This window comes from Meleagris gallopavo, chromosome 9, assembly GCF_905368555.1.
Source record: "Meleagris gallopavo chromosome 9, MGAL_WU_HG_1.1, whole genome shotgun sequence".
Lineage (NCBI taxonomy): Eukaryota > Metazoa > Chordata > Aves > Galliformes > Phasianidae > Meleagris > Meleagris gallopavo.
The window spans coordinates 3,354,920-3,374,448 of NC_139412.1; the positions used below are offsets into that span (position 1 = coordinate 3,354,920).

Sequence of the window (19,529 nt, forward strand, 5' to 3'; positions counted from 1 at the left end):
TTCAGAATTTCCACTGGAAGGAAAAGGTTGATTTTCCTTTTCTTTTCTTTCTTTTTTGTTAAAAGGCTTTCAGTTTTGGAGGGATTTTCCCCTTGCCCCAAGGAAGAGGTGGGTGACTGGGAGCCAGGCATGGCCATGGCACTGCAGAAACCCCTCGGCACTGTGCTCAGGCAGCTGCTGCTGCTCTGGGAGTGGGCACAGCGGGGCTGGGGAGAGCAGGAGGTCAGCCAGCACTATGGAGAGCCCATCGAGAAGATGACCAACTACTTTGGTTTTGCTCACTTGTTCTGACTGAATGCTTGCAGCAAAAAAACAACCCCTAGTGAGCGTGTTGCCAGCTGTAGAAATGTGGCTTCTAGATGAAAGCTAAAATCCAAACACAAAATCAGATTAAGGTATTTCGGTTTGGGTGAGTTTCCTACAACCTCTGTTGAATCATGGTGAAAGTAGATGACTGAAGATCAAGGTGATGTAACTGAATCCACGCTGTCACCACAGCAAAGCGATACAGGTTTGGGTGGGAGGCACAGGAGAGAGAAAAATTTTCAGGTCCGGAAACGGTGTGCTCAGGTTTGCAGCACGAAGATCTTGAAAGCTTGTTGATTGCTTCTGGGTCTTTTCTTGTTGTTTTTGTATTTTTTCACCAGTTACATTGGTTTAGGTTAATGAAATAATTTCTCTGTGCTGCAAACCTAGCGTGTTTATCATTAAGGTATCCTCTCTGCAGCTGTGCTATAATTATTTCCAAGTGGTGCTCTTAAGGTAATAACTCAGCAGGGAAAGCTAATGACTGCTGTCATAAGCAGAGCTGTAACCCAGCCAGTGTATTCTAGTAATTTCTGCTCCTTGCTTTGCTTTTGCCAAAGCACTAAAATTATTTTGACTCTTGCGCAAAGCGTCTATGAAGAGATGTTTTCCAGCTAACCCGTGTTTCGAGTAATCATCCCCTTAGCCTATTGCACTGAAGTTTTTCTTGTATTCAACTTACCCTAAATGGCTAAAATAGTCTTGACTAAAAGCATGGGATTAAAAATAGAGACGAAGAGGTTTGTTATGCTCAGGCAGTATCACTTTTTGGAACTTGGAAGATTGGAAAGCAGCATGCTGAACCAAAGTTAAATTACTATTGAGCTTTTAAAAAAATAAAAAAACAGGGTGTGCTTCATCCTGGAAAACGTACTGATTTTTTTTTTATTTTTTTTTTTTAGGATGTGCACTGGGTGTCTTTTCATACTGATTCAATCAAAGATTAGTTAGATCACATATTATCAGCTTTTTCTCACTGGTGCTGTTCTGTAAAGTCCAGAATACAAAAGTCCAGTGCTTCCCTACAGCACTCAGCGTGTCACTGCCTCTTCTCCTGGGCCTGCTTGAACAGAGCAAGTTGAAGGAAAATCATTGTTTTTTGACTGTGGCAGTGAGAGAACTGAAATTAGCTCCTAGTCACCATGTTTTGCCTCTTGGAACCTTTCTACCTCCTACACATCAAAGCCTCTGAGCATCACCTATTTCCTTCCTTTACATAAAATGTCAGTGTAGAAACTTAGAAAATACCGAGGAGGTACTTCTAAAAGCCATGAAACTGCTCTGCTCTTCAAATGTCAACGTGCCCATCTGCTACAAGGAACATTACTCACAGCCTGGCTACTTAATTTTTAATTTACATTCTATCATAGAATCACAGAACCACCAAGGTTGTAGGAAAAGACCTACAAGATCATTGAGTCCAATCGTTCACCTGTCACTAATGGTTCTCACTAAGCCACATCCCTCAACACAGCGTCTGAATGTTCTCTGAACTCCTCCAGGGTTGGTGACTCCACCATCTCTCTGGGCAGCCCATTCCAGCACCTGACACTCTTTTGGAGTAGTTGTATTTCTTAACATCCAGCGTGAATCACCCCTGGTGCAACGTGAGGCCGTTCCATGTAGTCCTATCACCAGTTACACAGGAGAAGAGGCCGACCCCCAGCTCGCTACAACCTCCCTTCAGGTAGTTATATCCTCTTCCACGAGAACATTCAAATGTAGGTAACCTTGCCCAGATGAGCAAATAATAGAGCAGTATCACTAGCTGGTGTTTTTCCAGAGCTGATTTTTCACATCACTTTTATTGCACGTGCAGAGCTTTGTGGCTTGTATTCCATCACCCATTGGTTAAGGCTTTGTGGAGCTGGAGGGGCTCTCAGGGCACCACCGTGGTTGTTTGCCTGCAAAAGAAATCTCCAGTGAAGGAGGGTCTCCCAGGCTCCTATTCTGCTGTATTTGCCTTAATTAGAAAGCTCCCCTAGTAACTGACCTAAATTGAATTTGCTGCAAATTGAGTTGATTCCTTGTCCTTCCTGCCACTGTCGCAGACTGTGGCTGTTCAGCAGCTGTTCTGCGCTCTTGAATGTTGCCCTGACTTCAGTCTGCTTTCACTTTTCTGCTTTGAAAAGAGCCTGGATCTTTCAAACTCACTGCCTCAATCATATATTTTCTAAGCAATTTGTCTTTCTTTTTGTCTTCCTTGTAGTGCCTGCGCTGTGTTCTAAGCAAAAGTGCATCATCCTTCAAACAGAACATTTGCCTGGTTGGTCTGCCAGTCCTCATTCCCCAGTATGTCCAGAATTAGGAGCGTTTCCTTCTTGCTGCAATGGATTGTTGCACAGTCATTTTCTGGCTTCTGACAATTTGTGGTTATTTTTTAGCAATGCTTCTACTCTGTCTGTCACTTTTTACTGAGTAATTGATTTCTCTTGCCTAAGAGGAATGCTTTTAATAACTTTTGTCACTTACCTGCCTATGCCAATTGAAAACTGTTGCAACTTTTTTTAATACTCTAATTGCGTCCCTGGACATCTTTCTAACCAATCTTCATTCAATATAATTAATGGAGTGGATTCTTTCACGTGGTTCAATCATTCAAAATGCTAAATGGAGCTATTAACCTCACAGATTCCTGTGAAATAGCATTTGCTGTCCTACTGGATGGCCAAGAGCTCTTTAGGAACTGTCCCTGCAGACACCCAAGGTCAGGCTGGAGGGTTCTGAGCAGTGATGGAGCTGTGGGTGTCCCTGCTCAGTACAGGGGAGCTGAGCCAGATGGCCTTTAAGGGTCACTTCCACCTCAACTGTTCTACAATTTAGCAAGCTGTGTGTCCATCTCGGTGATAAGCTATTGTAGTTCCTTGAGTTGATTGGAAGGTTGCCCTGTTTATCTGGCCTACCAAGAAAAAAAAAAAAAAAAGGGGGTTGGTACAAGCAGTTGTTGAGGGCTTGTAAGCAACGTGAAGAGATACAGAACTGCTTACTTCATCCCTATAGAAATCTTAGAGCAAGAGTTGGATAACTGGACGAATAACTTCTTGGAGACTTCCTTTCTGCAGACGATCGTGATGTTTGTCATTCAGTTTCTAGAGAGAATTCCCATCTGTTTCAAAGGGACATGCAGCATTTCAGGCGGCTGCAGCATTGAGGTGGTTCTGTGCTGGGGGATTAGCATGGCCCTGCCCACCCGAAGACACACACATTTTGAATGCTCTCCAGCCAGTGTCTTTATTTGCCTGCTGAAGTGCTCTGATTACAGATGATAATTTTTTGCAAGGACTGAAACAAAAGGAAAATGGAATGCATGAAGATTCACTGCCTGTTCCAATCCCATTGGGTCATACACCCCTATTTCATTTTCTTTTATCTTGCAGGGTACACAGGCTCTTTCCTTGCCTGCTCCACCCTCTGTTACAGGATGCCCTCAGCCTTAGCACAGAGCAGAGGCAGGGCATGCTCAGAAGGAACGAAAAACATCAGATCTTCCTGAGATAGCGACCACAAATGACAGCATACACAAAGCAGGCTTCGTTACCAGTGCCCTGCCAAGCCAGGCTGCTGCTTCTTGCCTCCCGTCCTCGTTGTTCTACCAAATATGGCAGGAGGATGAGGTCTGGTGCCACCTATTGCTGCACGTTTGTCAGTCTTCGCTCTAAGAACATATGAAAGTGGATGCAATGTGGATTTTTGCTCTGTTGCTATGTTCTCAAAGTAGAATAAGAATGGGAAGTGCACTATTAAAAAGAGAGTTGAGGCTCTGGTCCTCTCATAAAATAAGCTGTAATTAACAGGAGGTTTTCTGCTTGCCAGTGCCCAACTTTGTGCTGCTGGTCTTTCTATCATCTTCTTTATACCTGCAAGCTTTTATTTTGTCTGTATGTTGGGAAGCTGTATAGCATCTTCATAACGCATGTGGACTTCATTGAGTTTTTGTTCTCTTTATTTAAGCAAACCTTCTAGAGCTGCTAATTTGCAGCACGAGTGTGGCCCCTGTGGATTTGTAGATGCCTGTAACTGGGATTAGAATGCATGTCTCTCCAGGGGTGACTGAGGTGTATCTTTCACAATCTGGAACTGACTCAGCACTCGTACAGCTTTTCTTCCTCATGAGAAAATGTAACATCTTGTTTTGGTTGGGAAATGTGATTTTTTTTTTTTATTTTATTTTATTTTAGCAACTAGGAAGAGGAAGCAGCTGAGAGCTCAGTCCCCTGTGCAAAGCGGACCTCTGAGTTTGTGTCCATCCCACAGCCCCAGGGGGGATGTGATGCTGGGAGCTCCCCTAGTCTTCATACACAACCACATACAGTCCTATTCCAGATGGTGTCCATATGTAGCACTTATTCCATTTTCTTAATCATGAAAATGATTAGACATGCATAAAGGTGTTTTATGGTTGATTCCGTGAATGTGCTGCTGCTTAAATTGTCCTCCTGTTATCCACCTCCTGATTTGCCAGTGGGTTTTCCACTTTTCTTCCCCTCGAGCCCAACACTATGGTTTGACCCCACAGCAGCTCAGCACTGCTTGCTCTCTCCTCCCACAGTGGGATGGGGAGAGAATCGGAAAGGTAGAACTGTGGGAACGTGTGGCTTGACATAAAGGCAAAGAAAATCCACGGTGAGAACAAAGAAGAGCAAAACAAGCAGTTTGTTCACGGCTTCCCATCAGCAAGCAGCTCAGTCCCTTCTGAGAAAGCAGTGCTCATTGTGCTTAAGCTTCTTGGAAAGATGAACGCTGTCACAACGTGTGTCCCCTCCCTTCCTCCTTCCTTCCCCAGCCCCCAGTGCTGAGTGTGCTGTCACGTAGGATGGGGCAGCCCTTTGGCCAGCCGGCTTCTGGCTGTGCCCCCCAGCCCCTCACTGGCAGAGCAGCACATGGAGCAGAAAAGTCCTTCGCTCGGTGTGAGCGCTGCTCAGCAGCAACGAAACATTGCCGTGTTATCACTGCTGTTTTCATCAAAAATCCAGAACACGCTACTTCTAAGGAGGGAATTAACTCCATCCAAGGCAACACCACGGCATCAGACAAGTAGAAGAAGCGATGCAAAGCAGCACTGCCTTCAGTGCACACAGCTCATGATAGCAAGCAGTGCTGTAAGCAGATTCTCATCTGAAGGCACCTGCCTGGGATAAGTGAGTTATGTGCGGCCTCTACAGGAACTGGCACACAGTCAGTGCTTTCACTGTACAGCTGAAGTGTTGTGAAGTGCTTCTGAGTGCTAACAAAATTAAGGTGGTAAGTTGTTGCTGTGTTTAAGCTAAAGCCATGTACTTTTTTCAGTACGACTCCTGAATATTAGGAGTAAAACTTCTCATTTCGCCAGCGGGGGAAAAAAAGAAAAAAAAAAGAAAAAAAAAAAAAAGCCTCTATTTCTAAGGGTAAATCCAGATAAAATGGAGTAGTTCAGCATGTTGTCTCTCCAAAAGCACAGAACCCAAGCTGGCTTACTCGGATTGATACAACACAGATACAGATGGGTCACATCACACCCATTTTTTTTCCTCCCTTGGATTCTTTGCCTTTTTGGTGCAATTGAGTCAGCCCCTGGCTCTCCCTTGATTATAAGGGAGGTAAAAGCTTTCTAATGGAAGCTGATGCCATTTATCTCTGGGACTCTGAGCTGTGGGGGAAATGTCAAACACTGTGAGATCCACGGCAGGCCTTGATGTTACTTGCATCTCATTTACAAATAGTCAGAGGTTCTGCTCCTGCCAGCTTGGACTTGTCTGGAGTTATTAATCCTGGAGGATAATTCGTTCCTAGGGAGAGCCCGAGCTCCTGCTAGATGTGCTTTTCTTAGCTTGGAGGGGGCACATGGAGAAAGGTACCATACTTTCCATCTTTCCACACCAATAGAAAGGCTGTGATGAACGAGGTGTTGATATCTGCAGATTTGTGCCTTGTGCTCCCCATAGACAGCCGCTTGGCAGGTAGGGGAATTGGCAGGTGTTTTTTCTCACCTGGTATTCATTCACAGGTCTCATCCATCTCCTGTTTTACAAGCTGGAAAGACACCTCCCCTGTGACAGGCTGAGAGCTGGGGCTGTGCAGCCTAGGGAAGAGAAGGCTCCAGGGGGACCTGATAGCAGCTTGTCAGTATCTAGTGCGGTCTATAGGAAGGAAGGGTCTGTTGTGATAGAAGAAGGGGAAGTGATTTCAAATTTAAAGAGAAGAGATATAAAGGAAAAAAAAATTTTACCGTAGGGACATTGAGGCACTGACACAGGTTGCCCAGAGAGATGGTGGTGGTGATCCATCCCTGGAGACATCAAGGTCAGGTTTTGAGCAGCTGATGGAGCTGTGGGTGTCCCTGTTCAGTGCGGGAAGTTGGACCAGATGGCCTTTAAAGGTCCTTTCCAACTCCAGCAGGAAAGCTGAAAGTGCTCGAAAGTCCAACAGTGAAAATGGAGGGGGTGGGAAGTGACAGTCCCCCCTCCGAGCCTCAGAGAAGTCACGTTTGCAGAAGAAATGGAAGTGTAAAATTGGAGCGTAATCCAACATATCGCTACAAGGCGACCAATGACCAGAGAGCAAGAGGATGCCACAACAGTTGCGTGCGTTCGTTTATTCGTCGAACCGATGTCAAACTGCGGAACAGCGCAGGCGGAGCTGCCCGTTGCAGCCCGTACAGCTGGCGCTGCCCGGGGCCGACGCTGGGGGGCGGGAGTCTCCTACGAACGGGTCCGCGCTGCTCTGCTCCGTCCATTCCCAGCGTGCCATCTCCGGGCACTTGGCACTCCCACCCCCAGGAATGCGTGCCTTGCCACCCGCTGTGCACGCCTAGCCCCCGCCCCGAGCACGCCCTGGCACCCTGCACGCCTCGCAGCTGCCAAGGCTGGGTGTGCAGGTGTGCCCCGGGGTGTGCAGGTGTGCTCTCAGACGTGCTGCAGGGCACGGACTGCAGAGGGGCTGGCGCTGAGCTTTGGAGGTGAATGGAGGCTGGACATCCCTCCCGCTGTTGGGATAAAACGTTTGGGCGTGCATCTTTCCTGTCTGAGAGCAACTAACAGCTCCTCGGAGCGCAGACATTCTATATGGGAATGTCGCCGTTCCATGGCGTCTTTGGGAGTTCCTCATGCTCTTTCCGCTTCTGGGCTTCACATCCCCCATCCGAACGACTCGGTGGGGTGTGAAAGGGCTTTGTCAAGGTGCAGAACACAGCCCAGTGGTGAGAGGGAGCAGGACTGGACCCACACAGCGTGCAGCTGCTGGGCACTGCCTACAGTTCCATTGGACTTCTATTTCAAGTGAGCAAAGTGGCTGTGTTAGCCTACAGTTACCCAGTGTCGGCAGCACGTCTCGTGTTCCCTTTAGCAGAGAGGGCTCCTGCAGTTGCCTCTCCTGATACTTAAACAGCCTGAAAGCCTGAATTAGTAAAGGTAAAGCACACCTGGGAAACACCTTAGAGGCACAGCAGGGTGCCCGGGCCCTTTTCAAAAGTCTAAGATGACAGGGAACTATTACATTTTATTAATAAGCCACTAATGACAGTTTCTTTGGCATTTCCTGAAAATGTAATGTGTTGGCTTTGCCTTGCCTTCTGCTCACAGAGAGCTCTGATGTCAGCAGCCAGAAATCCTGCTGAACCGGCCTAACCTGCAAATGAATGAAAGTCGGTGTAATCTGCTCTTATCTCTCCTCCGCCCCCAAATCCATCCACTTCAGGCATCACAGGAGGGCTAATTGACTGCTGAGCTTCCTTTTGGTGCAGACACCTTGGGTGACTTGGCTATTTTCTCTCAATTTTGTTTCCTAAACAAGTCAGCTTCAAAGGCAGTGCTGGTGCAGGTGGCAGTGCTTTGTGATAAGTATCTCTGAAATAACTGGGGGAGAAGTCTTGCTTCATCAAGTACTCACTGTTGGTAGTTGTGCTGCCTCTCCCAGGTAACAACAATAAGAATTAGCACTGGGAGGGACGCTGGTTGCTGCTTTTCTTCCCTATCCCCTTAGCCCTCAAAGCAGAGACAGGTGGGGACTTTTGGGTGGAAAGCACTGGTGTGGAGTGGCTTGTCAGAACATGGGACCTTTGCAGGGACGTGGCACTGTTCCTCAGAGCAGCTTTTGTAATGAGAAGGGCAGACATCTGTGGGACTCATGGTTGGGGGCTCTGATAGCCACCTTACTCATCCTCCTCCACCCTGCAGAGCATGGGGCCAGGCTGTATTTTCCATTCCTGGGCTGAAAACACAGTGGAAGCTTGAAAGTGAGGGAGGCTGAGCTCTTTGCCTTGGCATCAGCTGGGGCAAACTGCTCCCTGCCATCCTGCAGGAGTGAGCAAATGGGCAGGCTGCACCAGGTCTGTGCCAGGTACAGGGCAAAAAGGACCTACATCAAGGTCTGGGGAACCAGACAGGGCACCCCTGTGCCATGGCCTATGCTTCAGCACAAAGCATGGGCTGAGAGGCAAAGCTGTAGGGCTGAAGATGTTTACTTCATGGGGACTGTGGGTGTACGAGCATGGGCACACATGGACAGAGAGAAGTGAGATGCTAAGAGCTGAGAGAGGAGCACATTAATCAAAGCGGGTTAGACTTATTTACTTATACAGGCAGCTCTGGAACACACCTAAGGGGTTTGGGTAGGAAGCAACCAGGAACAGGAATGAGGACTCCCAGCACCCAGGTGGGTGCATATCTCCTTGGTGCCATTTGCTGCTGCTGGCCAAGTCCCAGCTTCCCCTGCAGCCCAACATCACAGAGGAGATTTCTACTCCCTTTGTCCATCACCGCAAGGAGAAGTGGAAGAAAAGTACTGCAGATTAAGATGTGGCCCTAGAGTTCTTCCTTCCCATGCTGTCATGCCAACAGCATGCTGTTGGTTAGGTTGGTGTTTTCCAAGGGACAAGCCAGCCAGCAGCCACAATGCATCCATCAGGTCAGCCATAAACCACCACACCGCAGCAGGAGGAAATGTGCTGGAGAAGACATGGGTAGGTTGGACCTATATCACCCGAGTGTGTCCTTGCAGACCTCAATGCTGTCACCAAACGGTTCACAGCTACAGTAGGGTTGTGGCCAGCAGCTGAAGCACAAACCTCCAGGCACTGGGTAAGGCTAGATATGGGACTTGCTCTTTCTGACCTTACACTTGCAGATTCATGACCTGTCTCCTCCTGGGGAGATGGCAGGGGAGGAAATCACCCTGCAGGGTTTCCCCTTGGTGGCAGCAGGATGTGGGGCAGGAAGGACATGTGAGGGCACCTGCTTGCCCTGCCTGCCAGCACCCACACCCATCCCTTGTCCTCAGGCATCCCAAGCCAGAGGCACAGGAGCACATCACATGGGCAGCCAGCAGTACAGAGATGACAATATTTCCAAAGGTTGGCACTATGTTTCATCCTCCTGGCTTGTGCACAATCTTTCAGGAGGCTGGCTTGTTCCTTTTATCTGTAAGCGGATGTTTAACCAAATTAAGCATATTTAATTTTAATCCTTCTTCATTGGCACTGTTGACTTCGAGCCTTCTCTCCTCTCCTCCCCTGAATTTCACAGTCTCTAAGCATCATGCGTGATTTGCCTTTCTGTGAACACAGACTTGTCCAGGTGATGCTGTACTTCATGTACATTCTGTTTGGTTTACACAAACTCCTGGATTACTTCTGGATGTCTGTCCACACCATGGTAATGATGGTTGGGCCATGGCTTGATGGTTGGACTAGATGATCTTGGCAATCTTTCCAACCTTAGTGAACCTGTGATTCTATGAATGAACAGAAAGAGGAAAGCTATGCTAGAGAAGTTTCCTAAGCAGCTCTATTCTTCATGTGATTCAGCAACTGCCACTGCAACTGCAGAATAGCATAGTTTTGCTTTCCTTTGAGTTCGGAGAGTAGAGGAAAGATGCAGGAAAGGGAAAATGGAAAAAGAAGATGCCATATTGTGCTGTCTGGGAACAATCAGACTGGTGCAATGCAAAACTACGGTGTTTCAAATTTTCTTATTTGAAATTGCAAAACCAGCAGGGTTCTGCAAGACACAGCTCTACTCTGTTTCCTCCCCAGGGTTACAAAATCTGTTTGCAGGTCACCATGCGACAGCCAGAGCTGCAGAGGCAGAACTGTGCTCTGATGGACACTCTCCTGGCAGGAGAGCTTCCAGGGAGCTGGCAATAGCCTTGCCAAGGGTAGGTGAGTCCATCTTTTCACTGCTTTGTTGTGCACTTTTTCCTATGTGCAATAAATACAATTTTGATACATAAAATTAGTGAGTGAAATAGGGTTAGTCACAGGACTTCCTGACAAAGCTCAAAAACAAGTTTTCCTCACTTCCTTCTTATGAAAGTTCATCTCCTCTGCTGCACTGACTTCTTTGTTTCCCTCATCTCCCACTTATCCCCTGATTCTACTTGGTATCTGAGTCAGTCTAGTAAACATTTTGCCTTGCAGCAGCCTTTCCAAACACAGCAGGAGGATGAGGCTCTGAAGTGCGCTCTCAACACATCTCCTGGGGTTCCTTTTGCACTCTCTGGCAGGTTATTCTGCTGTCTTCCTCATTCACACATTGAGAAAGAGAGAACCTATGTCCCATGTATTCAGCAGCTCGTTAGCAATGAATGGTAATGGGGTCTGCAATGCTTCCTCTTCCCTATCTCACTCACATCCTCTGTGTACTTGAACCTTTGTAGTGGCAGTTTCCTGGAGTGAACACACTGCTCGTAGGAGAGGGTACTTACCCAAATGTCACCATTATTTACATTTCACTTAGAAGCATGCCTACTTTCTTGGATGCAAGACTAGCATGCATGGAGGATGCACCAACTGTTGTGAGTTCTATAGATGCAGCTGTCTGTCACCCTCATGCCATTTAGTCTCCCCAGTAGCCTTGCTGGCCTTGATTCACATATTTATGCCTGACCTCCTCATCAGCACAACAGGTAAACGTAGTTGGATCAGATTAAGCAGAGCTCCCAAAGCAGCTGGGAGAGAAGTAACTTATGATTAACCTGCTCTTGGTCAGTCCTAGTTGGAAGAAAAATGACTCCCTATGCACGGTGCTGTACTTGAAATTTCCCTTCCCTCCTTCAGTCTCTACCATTGAACCCACTTAGACCAGCTCCCAGTGTTGGTGTCTAGGCTTTATCCATTCACACAGAGAGACCCTTGCGTGGAGTTCTTTATGTTTTACATATGAAGCTCTGTCCATACAAGAGCGATTGCAGAACTGAGACAGAACTGTCAGCTTTTCTGTCACCTTGTTTGCTCCTCAACACAGTTCTGGGCTGGTTTTCAGCATTGCTTGAGACTTCATTTCCTGGAAACAAGAGCTGTGAAGGCAGGAAAGTTTCCAGATCACCTTACTTACACACTCAAATGGCAATGAGAAGCCAGCAAGCTTTTTTGGTAGCCCCATTTTTCCTCTCTATTCCTGTAATGTTTTGTGCTAAAATTAGCAAAACTCTGAACTGTCCTCACCCTCCCAGCTTCTCCGTGGCCTCTCTTTCCCCCTTACTGGCCTTGATAATGTCATGAGCATCTCCTGACTTCCTCTACACAAGACACCACCTCTGATGTTTAGCAGCATGCCCAAAGCTGGGCACTTGCTGCTCTCATCAACTGATAGCCCAAGCAGAACACAGATGTCGATACTCATTTCCCACAATCATTTCCCACAAAACATTTTTCCAAAAGATTTGTTCCATACTCTCTTCTTGCTGAAGTTCTCCTTTGACAACCAGCTCAACTTCACATGTCTTTTATGCAAACAAGAATTTTCTTCTGCTGTTCCCAGTGAAGGCCATGTTTGTCACTTTGTGCTCTGGGAGAAATTTGGGTAAGATGGACCAGAGACAAAAATCTCTCTGTTCCCTCTCCTAGGAAGGTATCAGCTTCCTACATACAGTGTGCATCTCTGCTCTGGAAAGAAGCTCAGTAACCACAGTATTATCAGGCTGTCTCTTCACATCAGTTCCTGGCTCAAACACATTCAATTCATTCATTAAAAAGACTTGTTGCCATCGTTACCAAGTTCCAGCTGGAGGCTCAGGTGTGAGTCTGCATGAGCCAAGCTATGGTCCTGTCCCTATTAGGGCATTGTCATTAATAGTAAAGGTACACAAGGCAAATACAGCACTGGGGTCTACTAGCTGTGGCAGTAATACAGTCCCAACTATTCAAGCTCACTGTTCCTTTTGGGCTCAGCTTGCTGGTGGGTAACACTTTCTGCTGCTGGGAAACACGAATGCAAAGGCAGACAAGGAAAGCAGAGGGCTGTGCAATTGGTGCCCTGCTCTGGCCTTGCAGAAGCTGTAGGCAGAGACAAGGGCAGCGGGTCTCTCCCATTTCTGACAGCTCCTTGAGGAGTTGCATGATTCTTTTAGCTGAGAGCCACCAAACCCTCGCTGCTCCTCACACAAGTGCTCTTCTACAGCTACATCCCAACGCCTTCTCTCTCTCCCTGATCTGGGGCAACAAGGAAGAAATTGGCTGTGGTTTGGGGTGATCCCAGCCCCATGCAAGAACTTACAGTGCTGCAGTCTCTTCCTATCTGCCAGCATCACTGCAGGGGCAGTGAATTTCTAAGCTGTATTCCTCCAAGGAAACCATGAAGTTATTTCTAGCTTTGACCAAAGTTTTCTCTTCTGAGCATCCCCGTCTGTGCTCCCCACCAGGCTGTGGCTGCTCCGCCAGCCTGTTTTCAGCAGGTACCAATAGCTGTGATGTGCCAGGAGCACTTGGAGGGCTGCCCGTGCATTTTGCGAGCCCCGTTGCCACGATACTGAACGCAGAGCAGATGTTTATTTCAACAGAGATGGCTTTGATTCCTCTTCAACTTTTCTCTTGAGCTGCCACCGTGTGTGAATGCTTCTTCCTAGGAGCCAAGGGCTGTCAGGCCCAGCAGGCAGCCCTTCTCACTTCAACCAGTGTGAAGGGAAGCGGGCTTGCGAGTCATGTGGCAGGGCAGCACCAAGCAAACCGATGGCCCTGGCAGGTTTTAAGCCTCACAGGAGGCATGAGATGGGCTGAAAATGGGTGTGCTTATGTGTGTATGTGTGCACAGCTGTGTGTGTACATACAAGTGCTCGCTTGGCTCTGGCTGGATGATGACAGCTTGGCAAGGCAAGGGAAAAGCGGTCTCCTGCTCTCAGCTTGTGCTCCTAGCACTTCATTGTTCTGGTTGTTTCTTCCCAGTTTCCTTCACCATAAAACTGCTGTCTTGCTGTAGGCCTGGACCAGTGTGCATGGAGTGATAACTCTCTTCTGGATAGCAAGAGAAGCCAGACACCAAAAAGATCAAAGATGCAATAAAAAGGTGAGCAGATCCCTTTTAAAAAAAGCAAAGCAAAACAAAACAAAACAGTAATTCCAAGTGAGAATTACTGAGACAAGCTACTACTTCTCTCTGAAGCTGTCTTTCCTATTTTTTTTTCATTCCTCTTCCTATTTCCTTCCTATTCCTTTCCTATTCCTATTCCTTCTTAAAAAGTTCCTCTCCCACTTTTGTCTCTCTCCCATAACCCATCCCACCTCTCTCTCTCTCCCCACCCTTTGCTGGGTGTTGGCAGAAGGCTGCTTGGGGCTATCAACCCATGTGGAGCAATTGCTTTTTCATAAAGAAATTCTACCAAATCCAGTTTCCTGTTGCTATTTCCTTACATAAAAATGTTTTTAATTCTATAAATACCTTATGTATTTTACTTATATATATATCTGAACCAGCTATGCAAAGAAGCTGTGCTGATGGGGCTGGCATTCTGTTTGCCCACTGGCAGGGCCTCTCACTCACTTCCTTTACCCCCTCCATTGCTGTGGCCAAAGTATTTTCGGTATTCCAAGTGCGCAAGCTTTGCTGAAATTTTGGTTTCCTGCTATGGGGGGAAATTAGAGCAGAGAAGAGTTATTTAAAAGAATAAAGTATATTTGCAAGCAGGGAGGAGAGTATATGAGAACATTCCTTCAAGAAGATCTATGTTCTGTGATGTTAAACTACTGAACTGTATATAATTACATATGTGTGTGTATAAACACACTGTTTATTTTACAAATGAAAGCATAGGTAAAGTGTATTTGTAATGACAATGCAGAAACACAACATTTAGCACTATCTCACTTCTGCACAGGACTACCCTACAGAGGACTGGCTCCTTTAAGCCAAATACTACATTGAAACATGAAGTTCACGAGGACAAGGATCTTTTTATGAAAGAGGTGGAAAATTTGCCCTTGAACCTATGAACAGACCATTTGACTTGTTTTAATCTTTAGTCATATAGTGACTCACCATTCACCACACGGGTACAACACGCATTCACTGTTAGCTCAGCACCTGCGTAAAGACAACTTACTGATATTTTGATTATGTCCAGGAATAACTCCCAGGAAAAAGATGGTGAAACTGAGCTGCAGGATTATTTAGGATCATAGTTATGGTGTCTCCCTGTTCTGGCAGAGCAAGCAGTTCTGCCTACAGGGGCAGGAGGGTTCTTTCATTCCAGCTGCGTGCCGTTTAGCCAAATGTTAACCCTCCAGGTTGAGACTTCAACACAGAAATGGGCAGATTATGGCCAGATTGAATATCTGTCTGCCATGGCAGATTGTCTGACTGGAGCCAGTGGCAGCGACTTTGGGAAAGAGTGTGAGAATGGAGTTAAGCCTGGGCAGTGCTTGCACACGCCTCCAGGGTTTTGCAGCTCGCATACTTCCTCAACCAGAGGTGCTGGTTTTATAAATAGTATTTCCCTATGTTTTTTCTTTCTTCCATTACATTGTCCAGTCACTTCTGGCCTGTAGCAAAGAGTTCCCCAGTGTAACTATACCCTCTATGAAGAAGTACCTACTTGTGTTTGTTTTGAATTTGGCACCTGCTTGTTTGATTTAATGATTGTTAGTCTTTGCATGGAAGGAGATGGTGAACGAGCATCCCTCACCCACCCTTTCCATTCTAGGTGTTTATCTCAGCCTGATTATTTTCCTTAAAACTGCAGGAAGTGACAATTAAAAAATAGTTCAGCTATTTCTAAGAAGACTGCAGGAAGATGTGTCATTTTGCCCCTCTAAGGAGAAGAAATGTGTCCCCTTGCTTTTGAGGGAAGATGCAGAATGTGGTAAAGCAATCATCGCTGTGGATGTGCCATTGTTGTCTTCAGGATGAAGTGCACAGTTCGGATACATCATGTGAGAACTGGAATATCTAAACACTTTGCTGGCACTGGCAGATGTGGGTAACTGAATTCTCTCAATAATCCATTTGTGCTGTAGGAGCTCCAAGCACATGCTGGCCAGGGAAACCCAGAACTGGAGAAGGCTTTTTGCAGCCAGTTCTTCTGGTGGCATCAGGCTGTCACTGTGCTTGGAACAAGGGGAACCTCTACTCTATGTCCTGGCACTCACCTATGTGCATGTAGACAGTAGACGTAGACAGTGGGAGGCTGGAAACAATTACACCAGATCACAGAGGAAACAGAGAAGGGCGGATGTTGCAGGAGCTTGGAGAATGAGGGGAGGCAAGGAGCTTGGATGCAGGGTGTGGACAGGGAAGCTATGGATGTTTCTAGTCCAATGGCAAAGTTTTACAATTTTAACAGATTAACTGGATGTAGAAATATCAAATTGGATTGATGAGATCTACATCTATCTTCCATGTGAGAGACTACCAGCAATTCCCACCAGCAGTACTGGAAATTCTGCAGCTGCTGAATAACTTGCCTCTAAGACAAAGTGACTCCTAGTGCCCATGAATCAGAGACTGATTTATGTCGAGGAATGGAGAAATTATATCCTTCTGAAAACATTTTCATTCTTCCCTTTACATCTCTGGTGTTCTCGTTAATAAAATAAATATGCAGACTTTTTTTTTTTTTCTGGTCTCACTTGACTTTTAGCATCCGAAGTGTCTTCAGTGGAGTTTTCCAAATATAAAGACATGAAAGGCATAGTATTTTACCAGTTTGGGATGCAGTTTTCTGCCTTTATGGAAGGGCCCTTCAGCTATGCTGCTTTTATTGTGAGAAAGGTATGAGGAGTCCCTTGAGCCCACAGCTATAAAATGCAATATTCTTCTGCTCACCAGTGTAATGGCATTCATTTAAGTTTGGAAGTGTGAGAGAAATTTCTGCTGTGTTTTACGGTAGCTCTAAAGCAGCTAATGTGGTACAGGTAACCCCAAAGAGCCTTGTATTTTTACCAGCTCCCTGCAGTCTTCTGGTGAAGAAATAATTGTGGTTTCACAGCAGCAACACCAACACAGCAGCTGAATTCACAATACAACAGAAGGTCTGATTTGGGTCGCACCGCTACTGTGAGGCCCCAAGAGCAGTCCTGTGTGGATTATAGACACAGTGTAAGTCTTGGTGAACAGCAGCAACAGGCCTTCACATGGCGGGCTGTGACGGGGCAGGGAAGGCCTTTCATACAGCAGTATCAGCAACTGACCATCTGGCTTTCTTAATGAACGAATTAGATCTTGCTAATTACAGAGTGGCACACAGTATTACAACCCTTTTCTTAGATGTTATGGTGCCAGCCTACCTCACTCCTCTGCCTGGCTTGGTGATTCAGTCCTTACGTGCCTGTCTGATTTCTCAAAATTCCCTAGCAGACTTTCCTTCCTGGCTGTGCTCCCTGTATCATCCCATAGTCTTCCTGGTGTGTGTGACATAAACACATTGTATCATGCATCCCAATAGTCCTGTTCTTATCCTATTAAATACATTTGTTACAGAGCCTTTGTTGTATGTGGTTTTATACAAGTCTGAAATGCTTAAAAGGCTGAAAGTCTCAGTATACGGCCCTAAAGCAGGAAGCATGGATTGGCAATTAGTACTCTGATTAAAAGTAAGAAGTGCCTTCAAGGTGGAGAAGACAATCCAGGCAAGGCTGAGATAACTGGTTAGCTGGATTTTAGGAACAAAAATCAAGGTAACTAAAAGAAAAGCAGAGCTTCAGAGCCAGAAGACGAACAGAGGGAACCAGAATGGTGATGCATTAGCAGTTGGAACAAAACTGCTCTATTTCATTTGCCAGGATTTTTTCTTGGGATCATCTTGTAAAGATCAGTACGAGATAAAATGAGAAGTGACTTGGGTATGTTAAAGTAGAATGAATCAGGCACAATTCGGAATTGTTAAGAATGGATATTTATTCATTTATTTACTGAGCTGCTGTACACAATTAAGAAAGCTATTCATTCACTAGAAATCCTCTTTCTGTCCCAAATATTTATTAATCAAAATATTTTAAAATTTAAGTGCACAATACAAACTTTCAGAAAATGAAATATTCCACTCATTAAACTGATCTCCTCATGGGTTCCTGGTTAACCTAGATGTATAACTTCACTTAGAAGCCTTTTACAGCTATGTATTTTTTAAATAGTGCAGAAGGTTGAAATATTTTAATAACGGTAAAGGCTGGACAAAGTGGAAAGTCAGAAAATAAAGTAATTCCAGCATGAGCCACAAGTCTGTCCTTAGCTAACATCACTGTGAGTTGTTTTCTGGTTCAAACCACAGGGAGTTAAGGTTGGAAAGACTGCCGAACACTGAAATTCTTGGCGCTAGCATAACCTTACCTTACACAGAGATGTTTTGTGCTCCTTGGCATGGTGCAGCATTTCTCCATGTTGTAATGGAGAGAGACCTCCTTTGATCACACCCTTTTTGAAGGGAACCACCCTCTGAACGGGGTACGGACAACAGTCCGATATCTCACCTGACCTTTCAGTCGCATGGCTTTCAGGCTCATGGATCTGTGAATTTGAGCAAAGTCCTCAAGAGTGGTGAGGTGCAGGAACAGGCTGCCCAGAGAGGTTGTGGATGCCCCATCCCTAGAGGGGTTTAAAGCCAGACTGGATGGGGCCCCGGGCAGCCTGGTCTGGTATTAAATGGGGAAGTTGGTGGCCCTGCATGTGGCAGGGGGTTGGAGATTCATGATCCTTGGGGTCCCTTCCCACCCTAGCCATTCTGTGATTCTGTGATATTTGTAGCTGAATATGAGTGTGACCACCTCTTGTGATTTCTGTGCTCTTGCTCAGAAGAGTGAGGGGAAGACCAGTGTCATAAAAGGTGTCATTTTTAGCTTCACTTGAGTAACCAGCAAAACTGTAATGTATAGGAACATGAATCATGCAACACGGAGAGGTGACTCACATATGAATGAGAAAAATGTTGCCCTAAAACAATGAAATTTTCTCCTCCCCAGGCTCTGGCAGAACCTGGGGATGGCTGACCATGATGGATGACCATGTGGAAGGAGAAGGTGGGGAGAGGCAAAAAAAAAAAAACAAAAAAAAAAAAAAAAAAAAAACCATAAAACATCCAGCAAATCATTCGCACAGGGGACACCAGGGTACGGGCACTGTGGCTGTGTTTGATGTTTTTGATGGATGAAAAGCTTAACATCAGCCAGCAGTGTGCTCTTGCAGCTCGAAAAGCAAATGGGATCCTGGGCTCTATCAGAAGAGGAGTGACCAGCAGGGACAGGAAGGTGACTGTCCCTATCTACTCTGCTCTTGTGAGGCCCCACCTAGACTACTGTGTTCAGGTCTGGAGCTCCCAGTACAAAAAAGACAGAGCGCTGTTGGAGAGGGTCCGGAGGAGAGCCACGAAGATGATCAGGGGACTGGAGCACCTCCCCTACAAAGATAGGCTGAGGGAGCTGGGCTTGTTCAGCCTGGAGAAAAGAAGGCTGCGGGGTGACCTGATTGCAGCCTTTCAGTACCTAAAGGGAACCTACAGACAAGAGGAATTAAGTCTTAGAAAGGGTAGATAACAGGACAAAGGGAAATGGTTTTAAGTTGAGGGAGGGAAGATTTAGGTTGGATGCCAGGGGGAAGTTCTTTCCTACAAGAGTGGTGAGGTGCTGGAACAGCTGCCCAGAGAGGCTGTGGATGCCCTGCCGTCGAGATATTCAAGGCCAGGTTGGATGGGGCCCTGGGCAGCCTGGTCTGGTATTAAATGTGGAGGTTAGTGGCCCTGCATGTGGCAGGGGGTTGGAGATTCGTGATCTTTGAGGTCCCTTCCAACCCTGGCCATTCCGTAATTCTGTGTTTGTGAGCACGGCGCTGGGTAAGACAGGGCCTGCAAGGGACACGGCCCTGCCACAACGCGCCTGGGGGGGGCAGAGCGCCGTGACAGCTCCGCAGGGCCCCACAGCACCGCGAACGGCCCCGCCCGTCGCACACCGCACTCGCGGCCCCGCCGCCGCCGCCCGGCCCGGAGGCGGAGGCAGTGACGCCGAGGCCCGTGCGGCGGCGGCTCCGCCCCACAAGGCCGGAGCTGAGACG

At 46.7% G+C, this 19,529-nt stretch overlaps 1 long non-coding RNA gene across 4 annotated transcripts; it reads left to right on the plus strand.

Annotated features, from left to right (window-relative positions):
* Window positions 1-9,980: 9,980 nt before the first annotated feature.
* On the plus strand, window positions 9,981-15,178 carry LOC146543768 (uncharacterized). Of its 4 annotated transcripts, none has more exons than XR_014885029.1 (3): window positions 9,981-10,438; window positions 13,439-13,559; window positions 14,368-15,178. It is a non-coding gene; the product is annotated as an uncharacterized LOC146543768 (long non-coding RNA). The 4 variants fall into 4 exon arrangements; XR_014885030.1 differs by having other exon boundaries at window positions 9,983-10,434; XR_014885027.1 differs by having other exon boundaries at window positions 9,987-10,438; window positions 13,473-13,559.
* The last annotated feature ends 4,351 nt before the right edge of the window (window positions 15,179-19,529 follow it).